Below are 7,222 nucleotides of genomic sequence, written 5' to 3'. Positions count from 1 at the left end.
AAATATTTATGTTAATAATATATAAAATTTATTTTTCATATACAATATTAAAATTTTATGTTAATGTTTTATATGTTAATGATTTGTGTAATATATAACAAATAACGAAACATGAAATTAAAAAACAAAAAATATAATAATAAAAGTTGTTATGTAAATCTCTTTTATTATTTTTGGAAGAAATACAAAATTAAATTTTTTATAGAAGCTTCTCCGACAAACAGTTTTATATAATAACGTTTTTCTTAATATTTATCTACTTTAAATATTTATATAGTTAAAAGAATTTGTGTTTATAAAAGTGAGAACTGAAATGTTAATGATTAATCATTCGCACTTGGCGTAAACCTCTTTATATCATTACTTTTGTAGAAAGTACAAAATTAAATAGCTATAGCTCAAAATTAATATTTTTGTAAAGACTTGTAAAATATCTTTTAACAGGATTTGTTTGTTATATTTTTTTTGTAAAGATTCTTTGCATAACAGTTTTTTTAAGTAACAATTTTTATTCTTTGTATTTTTTTTTTGTAAATAGCCAACTGTTATACAATTTTTGTTCAGTTGCTTCTTTAATATTTTTTGTAATGACAATTTTTCTGAGTAACAACTTTTTAGTATAATTATTTTAAAATGTTTTCTTTTATTGTACTTTTCAGTAAAGTATTTTCGAATGTATAATTGATCGGGCAAAAAGATTGTTTAAATAATAATTTTTAAAATATGTTTTAGCTGTTTTTTAGTTTTCTTATGTTTGAGGTAACTTGGAACACCAGGGTAACTTTGAACAATTTGCAACGGCTCACAAAACATGTGGCATCATTAAACGGATAGACGTAGAACTTTCATACCAGCGATATAAAAGTTACGGTAAATGACGGTATATTATTATCCTTGAAATGAAATAATTTTTGTTAATTTATATATTGACATTTTTGGCTCATTAATTTTCCCTCATAATTCATAACAATTTTAACATAATTTTCTGTAATTAATTTTGTTATAAAGTATTTATGGTTTTCAAAAAAGTTTAATTATTTTTATTACTTCTACTATACTATACTATTAGCAGAGAGAAGAAGGAGAGGGGTCAACTTCAACTTCAATATCTGGCTCCAGGACTCTCTAAGAGTTATGCCCCAACGCCATTTTTCCGATTAATGATCTATATCGAGAGTAAAGTCTTGGAAAATTCCAAGACACGTTCCAAAAAATCACACGATCCGAACATGTTCGAACACGTCTTGTCATGACGACGGTTAGGCCAGGACACTATAGGAGAGGGGTCATGGGCTAGTTTTAACTGATCCCGATTTCAGCTGAATGGTTACAGCATTTCTAACCAACCACGCACATAAACTACGTAGTCAACGTGCACGAATTGTCTCAATGGATAAAGAAGTAATGTACACGATTCTTGACGTTAGTTAGATAAAGACAGATAATCAACACTATCTGTTCTAATATAAAAATAAATAATTTCCTTCCAAGAAGAAAAATAATTTTTTTTTTATTTAAAAACTATGTTTAAATAAATATTTGCTTGTTTTAAAAGTAAATGAAATACGAATAAATCATTTTATAAATCTAAATAAATTATTTTCTATTATTAAAAGTATCTTTTTTGTAAAAGTATCTTTTTAAATTAAGTTTCTCTTACTATCAGAAAAACAATTTATTTAAATTTACAAAATAATTTATTTGTTTTTTACTTAGTTTTAAAACAAGTAAATATTTTTCAAATATATGATACTTTTCACATACTCTTTTTAAACATGCATTTTACATTTAAAAGGACCTATTCTTTTCTTTTAAATAAATCATTTGTTTTTTTGTACATGAGTATACTATATGAGTATGCAATAAGAAGTATCTGTTAGTGAAAGTGATGCAGTAGATAAACTGAACGACTCAAGAGCCAGAGGTCTCAGGTTCGAATCTCAGCAATAGTAAGCAAATTTTCGAGGTATAATTTAAATTAAATTAAATAGCATGTAAAATAATAGTGTGTTAAATTTAAGAAAAAATTTTAGAAAAAGACAAAAATATAATATAAAAAGAAACTTTAATTAAAAAAGACTAAAAAATAAAAAAGCTAAAAAATATTTTTTGATATTAAAAATATTTCTTTGATATTAAAGAATATTTTTTTTTAGAAGTATGTTGCATTTTTTCTTTCAATAAATATTTTTTGGAACTAAAGAATATTTCTTTGAATCAAATGTGAAATTTGATTTTACAAAAAATTTGCTTTTTTATAAAAAAAACTACATTTTTATCCCAGTAAATATTTACTTTCTCGTACAAAATAAAACAGTAATGTAATAAATATTTACTATGTTGCAGGAAATATTTTTTAAAGGTAAAAATACATTTTTTTATTGTAAAAATCATTTATTCATTTATTACAAAACTATATTTATATTCCAATAAATTTTTACTTTAAGAAACATATAAAGCTATAATTTAAAGTAATACTTACTATATTGTAAAAAATATTGCCTGTAACTTAATAATGATTTGGTTCAAAGAAAACTAATTTCTTGTCTTCAAATAAACTATTTTTTAATATTACAGTAAGTATAACTTTCATTGTGTACAAAACTTTTTTTATATTCAACATGATGTTTGTTTATTCTTCTTCTTCTACGATTAATTATTTTAAAAACTAGAAATTTAAAATACTGTTAATATTATTTCCAATTAAATTTTAAATTTAAACAATTTGAAAATTTAGATACGTTGCCTTTATATGTTATTCATTACAGATAACTTATATATTATTATCATTACTTATTTATTATTTCAAATATTATTTAAATTAAAATTCCCTTAAAATTAAATTTAAATTAATATTTAGAATGTGATATTAAATTAAATTTTCTATTTAAAAAATTTGCATACTATATCAATATCATCAAAATAAATAAAAATACTCATTAAAAAAAAAATTATTGCTTACCTCCGTGAGCGAACTTGGATCTTACGAATTATGAAGCAAGCACCTAACTCACGAAGCCAACTGCACTGGTTGGAAGTACAGTTACCGGGAAGGCTCATATGGCGCGCCGCGGTGCGCTTCGGATATGGCCAATTTTCACAAATTTATTACTCCGAAACTAAGGCTTATTCTATCAAACGCCGGGACACGTATTTTTTTTTTCATCTCCAGAATAATTTAAAAAATTGGGGTCAAAATCCCAGGGTGAGTCACCTGGTCCTCTCCTTGTAAGTTCTTTTTGAATTCTCTGTGCTCTCTAGGCTGACCGCAAAGTCGAGACGTACGCGCGGTTCCACACTTTATTTAACTCACCGGTATCAATTGTACTATTATAATTCCAATAGAACCCAGACAACATAATGTCTAAAATCGGGACATAAAACGTCTTAAAGATAATCTTTAAGACACTTTAAAGACATTTATACGTAAATCGTCTGAAAGATATCTTAAAGATGATCTTTAAGACGTCTTATGTCCTGATTTTAGACATTATGTTATCTGAGAATAAACTATCGAAAAGTCTGTACTTTTTCAATGACATTGATCTGTTGTTGTTACTAAGAAATAAACAATAATTGCTAGCGTTAACCCTACAATCGTCGCACTACTTTGCGAACACGAGTCGACGCATGGGATCTTGAGAGACCCCAATATGAAAAATTTATATGATATTTTTTTGTTTAATTAGGTTTTTGGGTTCATATAAACTATAAGAAAAAACTATTTTGGATATAATATTCTCTTAAAGACCCCATGCGACGACTGTAAGCGTGCGTACGTCTCGACTTTGCGGACAGGCTCTTAGAATGCCACTAGAATTTATTGCTTATTTGTCGTCAACTACAAAAGAGATATCGGTATGATTAAAAAAATATTTATTTTTCCAAAGTTCATTCTATTGGAATTAGAAGTTTTTAAATGTAATATTAATACAGATGCGTTAAATAAAGCGTAAAAGAAAAACACGTAGAAACTCAGTGTTTTTTAATCGATATCTTTTAACTTCTAATTTATAATTATAAATCTCTAGTTCCAATAAATTGTAGAAAAGTCGGTGCTTTTTGAGTGGCATCGATATCTTTTTTGTAGTTGCTGTGAAATAAACAATAAATGCTAGCGGCATATAAGAGCCTGCCCGCGACGTCGAGACGTACGCGCGCTCCCACGCTTTACCTAAAGCAGCGGTATTATTCATACTATTATAAAACACTAATGCTAATAGAACACTAATGCCTATTATAAAACACTAATGCCAATAGAATAAACTGTTGAAAAGTCAATGCTTTTTGAATGACATCAATATCTTTTATCGAGAAATAAGCAATAAATAATAGCGGAATGTAAGAACCTGCATATAATACTCAAATTAAAATTATTTTTTTCTCTTGTATCTAAATCAGTGTTCCCATGCAAATGATTCCTCAGTTACAATGACCAGAAAACGTAAACCTGAAAATTCTTCTGGAAGTACGAGTAACGCGATGCGTCAATAGCTGAGCGAAATGTTTCTTTAACGATAAAATCGCCGCTAACTTATGTCAGTGATAGAAATTTTGATCACGAGTAGCATGTACAGCACGGGATGAGATACGCACACACTCACGCGACAGTGGCTTAGTTTACATCGTGCACTTGATACGCATACTAAATAGTAACTTTCTATTAGATAATCTTAATATCGATAATGCATATCAACAGCGACGCATTCTATCAATACAATACGTTTTGTTGATGAGTATTATATCAGCTTAATATACCGTTGTTTATATATACCGTCGATATTAATAGCATGTTTGACTGGCTCTGGGTTAACTCATTTTGGATTATTCAGCCTACGTTTATTGGTCGAACAAGTACTTATAAGCTTTATGATTGGCTAGTAGAGACTTATAACGTCGTTAATCGCTCTCGGAGCAATTAACTCAGAGCCAGTCGAACATGTTATAAAATTATCTAATAGGTTTGGTTTACATCGTGCACTTGATACGCGTACTATATAGGCTGCGTTCCGAAATTCACTGCCAGTACTGAAAATCTATGGTATACGTAACATAAACTATAGATTTTCAGTACCAGCAGTGAATTTCGAAACGCAGCTATAGTGATTTTCTATTAAGTAATCTTAATATTGACAATGCATATCAACGATGATGCATTCAATCGATACAATAAGTCTTCTTGATCAGTATTATACCAGCATAATATACCATTATTTATATACATTGTCGATATTAAGATTATCTAATAGAAAGTTACTATTTAATTACGCGTATCAAGTGCACAATGTCAACCAACCCATAGAAAGTTATTATTTAGTACGCGTATCAAGTGCACGATGTAAACTAGGGCAATGGCTTGGTATAGTGTATTGGAAAATGTACAAAATGAATACGTGTGTATGAGTGTGTGTGAATATAAAGTTTTACCCTGATTGCAACTGGCTGTTATATTAAAATATACCTGTTAAATGATAGTCTTTTACCATTTTTACGTCCCCTAGTTGTATTTTATTCTAATTCTAGTTGTATTTTATTTTTCCGGCTTCTCAGGTCTCCGGCTTTTACAATGTTTCACGTAACAATCCGGTATCTTTTACCCAGTAAGCAATCTGTATGCAGACTGGCGTCAGATTGGCAACAGGATCTGTCGAATTCGAGCAGGATCTGTCGACAGATCCATAGTCATTTGCGTTCCCAATCTGCCTGTTGACAGGGTTTGCTAACAGGCTGTGACATCAAATTGGCGGTAGATTGTGCGCAGAGCCTGCCGACAGACTCTGAGGCTGGAGTCCCATGGCATGTATTTTCTACGTATCGCGTAAGTGCGTAATCAATAGATTTCGACGTTTAATATTTCTGTTGGAAGTTCTAAAAGAATAGAAAGATGAGATTAGTTATGCGGTTACGCGTTACGCGAAAATATGTACCATGGGACTTCAGCCTGAGGGTGCCATTACATGAAGTGTGGAACGCGGAAACACGGAAGACAAAATCTTATTAGATCCGCTACGCGTTCCGCGTTTGTTTTGATTGCCTTATGGCTCCTGCACACAGGACGCGGTAATGCTTGCCGCGCAGCGGAAGTTCGCGCGACAGTCAATCAATATGTTGCTTTCCGTAATAACCTTGCAGCTCTTACGAAAAAACAACATATTGATTGACTGTCGCGCAGATTTCCGCTGCGCGGCAAGCCTTACCGCGTCCTGTGTGCAAGAGCCATTAGGGTGGAGTCCCATGGCATGTATTTTCCGCGTACCGCGTAAGCGCGTAACCAATAAATTGCGACGTATAATATTTCTAATGGAACTTCTAATAGCGAATTCGGTAGCTTGCACTAGTGCGCACTGAGTGCGCATTAAGGCTTGTTTACAGTACATTCTTATATTTAAGATCGTGTCTTAAATACATATTTAAAAACATTTTAACTAATAAAATGATTCGTACGGATGTTATACATATCATATTATGGTTAAAAATATTTGAGAATTTATTTGAGAATTATTTAAGACAATTTTTAAATATAATAACATACTATGAACAAGCCTTAGTGTGCACTCAGTGCACACTAGTGCAAGCAACCGAATTCGCTATAAAAGAATAGAAAGATGTGATTGGTTACGCGGTTACGCGTTACACGAAAATACGTGCCATAACCTACCCTAAAGGTGGAGTCTCATGGAGCGTATTGTGCGTGTCGCGGATTGCGCGTATCGAACATCTAACCAATCGCAGGCGTATTTCATTATGAATTACAAATTATTAAGTTAAATGTTCTTTTCTTTTTCATACAGTCAATTAAATATGGATATTGCGGGTGAAGAATAAATGGATTATTAAATGTTGGTGTATTACAATTCATGTTTCTAACATTTTAATGATGAAAAACATGTGATATACGTTGACGACAACAATGCTGCATTTATAAGTAAATATTAATACTTAAATATTTTAAGGATAATAATTATTTGTAATAGTATTCAATTCTGTTACAAATATAAATAATTCTTCCTGGTTTAGAATTTGACTTTTTATTTTATTGCAACTTAACAAAAGTTACTTGTAATACAAGAGTTTACCAACAAGTTAATCAGGTAAAATTAAGTTAAAAGGTTTAAGAACTTTTAACATAAACTTAGTTAATTTTTAGGTCATTAACTTTTAACTTAAATTAGTTTTAAAAAATCTAAATTACTCAACCCTGTGTAATACACATTATTTACGT

General features: G+C 30.0%; 1 long non-coding RNA gene across 2 annotated transcripts in view; it reads left to right on the top strand.

Annotated features, from left to right (window-relative positions):
* LOC116851795 overlaps positions 1-1,439 on the top strand; it is a 4,776-nt gene extending 3,337 nt beyond the window's left edge. For both annotated transcript variants that reach the window (XR_004379643.1, XR_004379644.1), the window contains 2 exons: positions 760-870; positions 1,070-1,439. This is a non-coding gene — a long non-coding RNA (uncharacterized LOC116851795). The remainder of the gene's footprint in view (positions 1-759; positions 871-1,069) is intronic.
* Positions 1,440-7,222: the final 5,783 nt, after the last annotated feature.

This window comes from Odontomachus brunneus, unplaced genomic scaffold (genome assembly GCF_010583005.1).
Source record: "Odontomachus brunneus isolate Ranch 3 - 2012 unplaced genomic scaffold, Obru_v1 Obru_scaffold_191, whole genome shotgun sequence".
Lineage (NCBI taxonomy): Eukaryota > Metazoa > Arthropoda > Insecta > Hymenoptera > Formicidae > Odontomachus > Odontomachus brunneus.
Note: the sequence above shows the minus strand (reverse complement) of the source record. Positions and strands in the feature narration are given on the sequence as shown.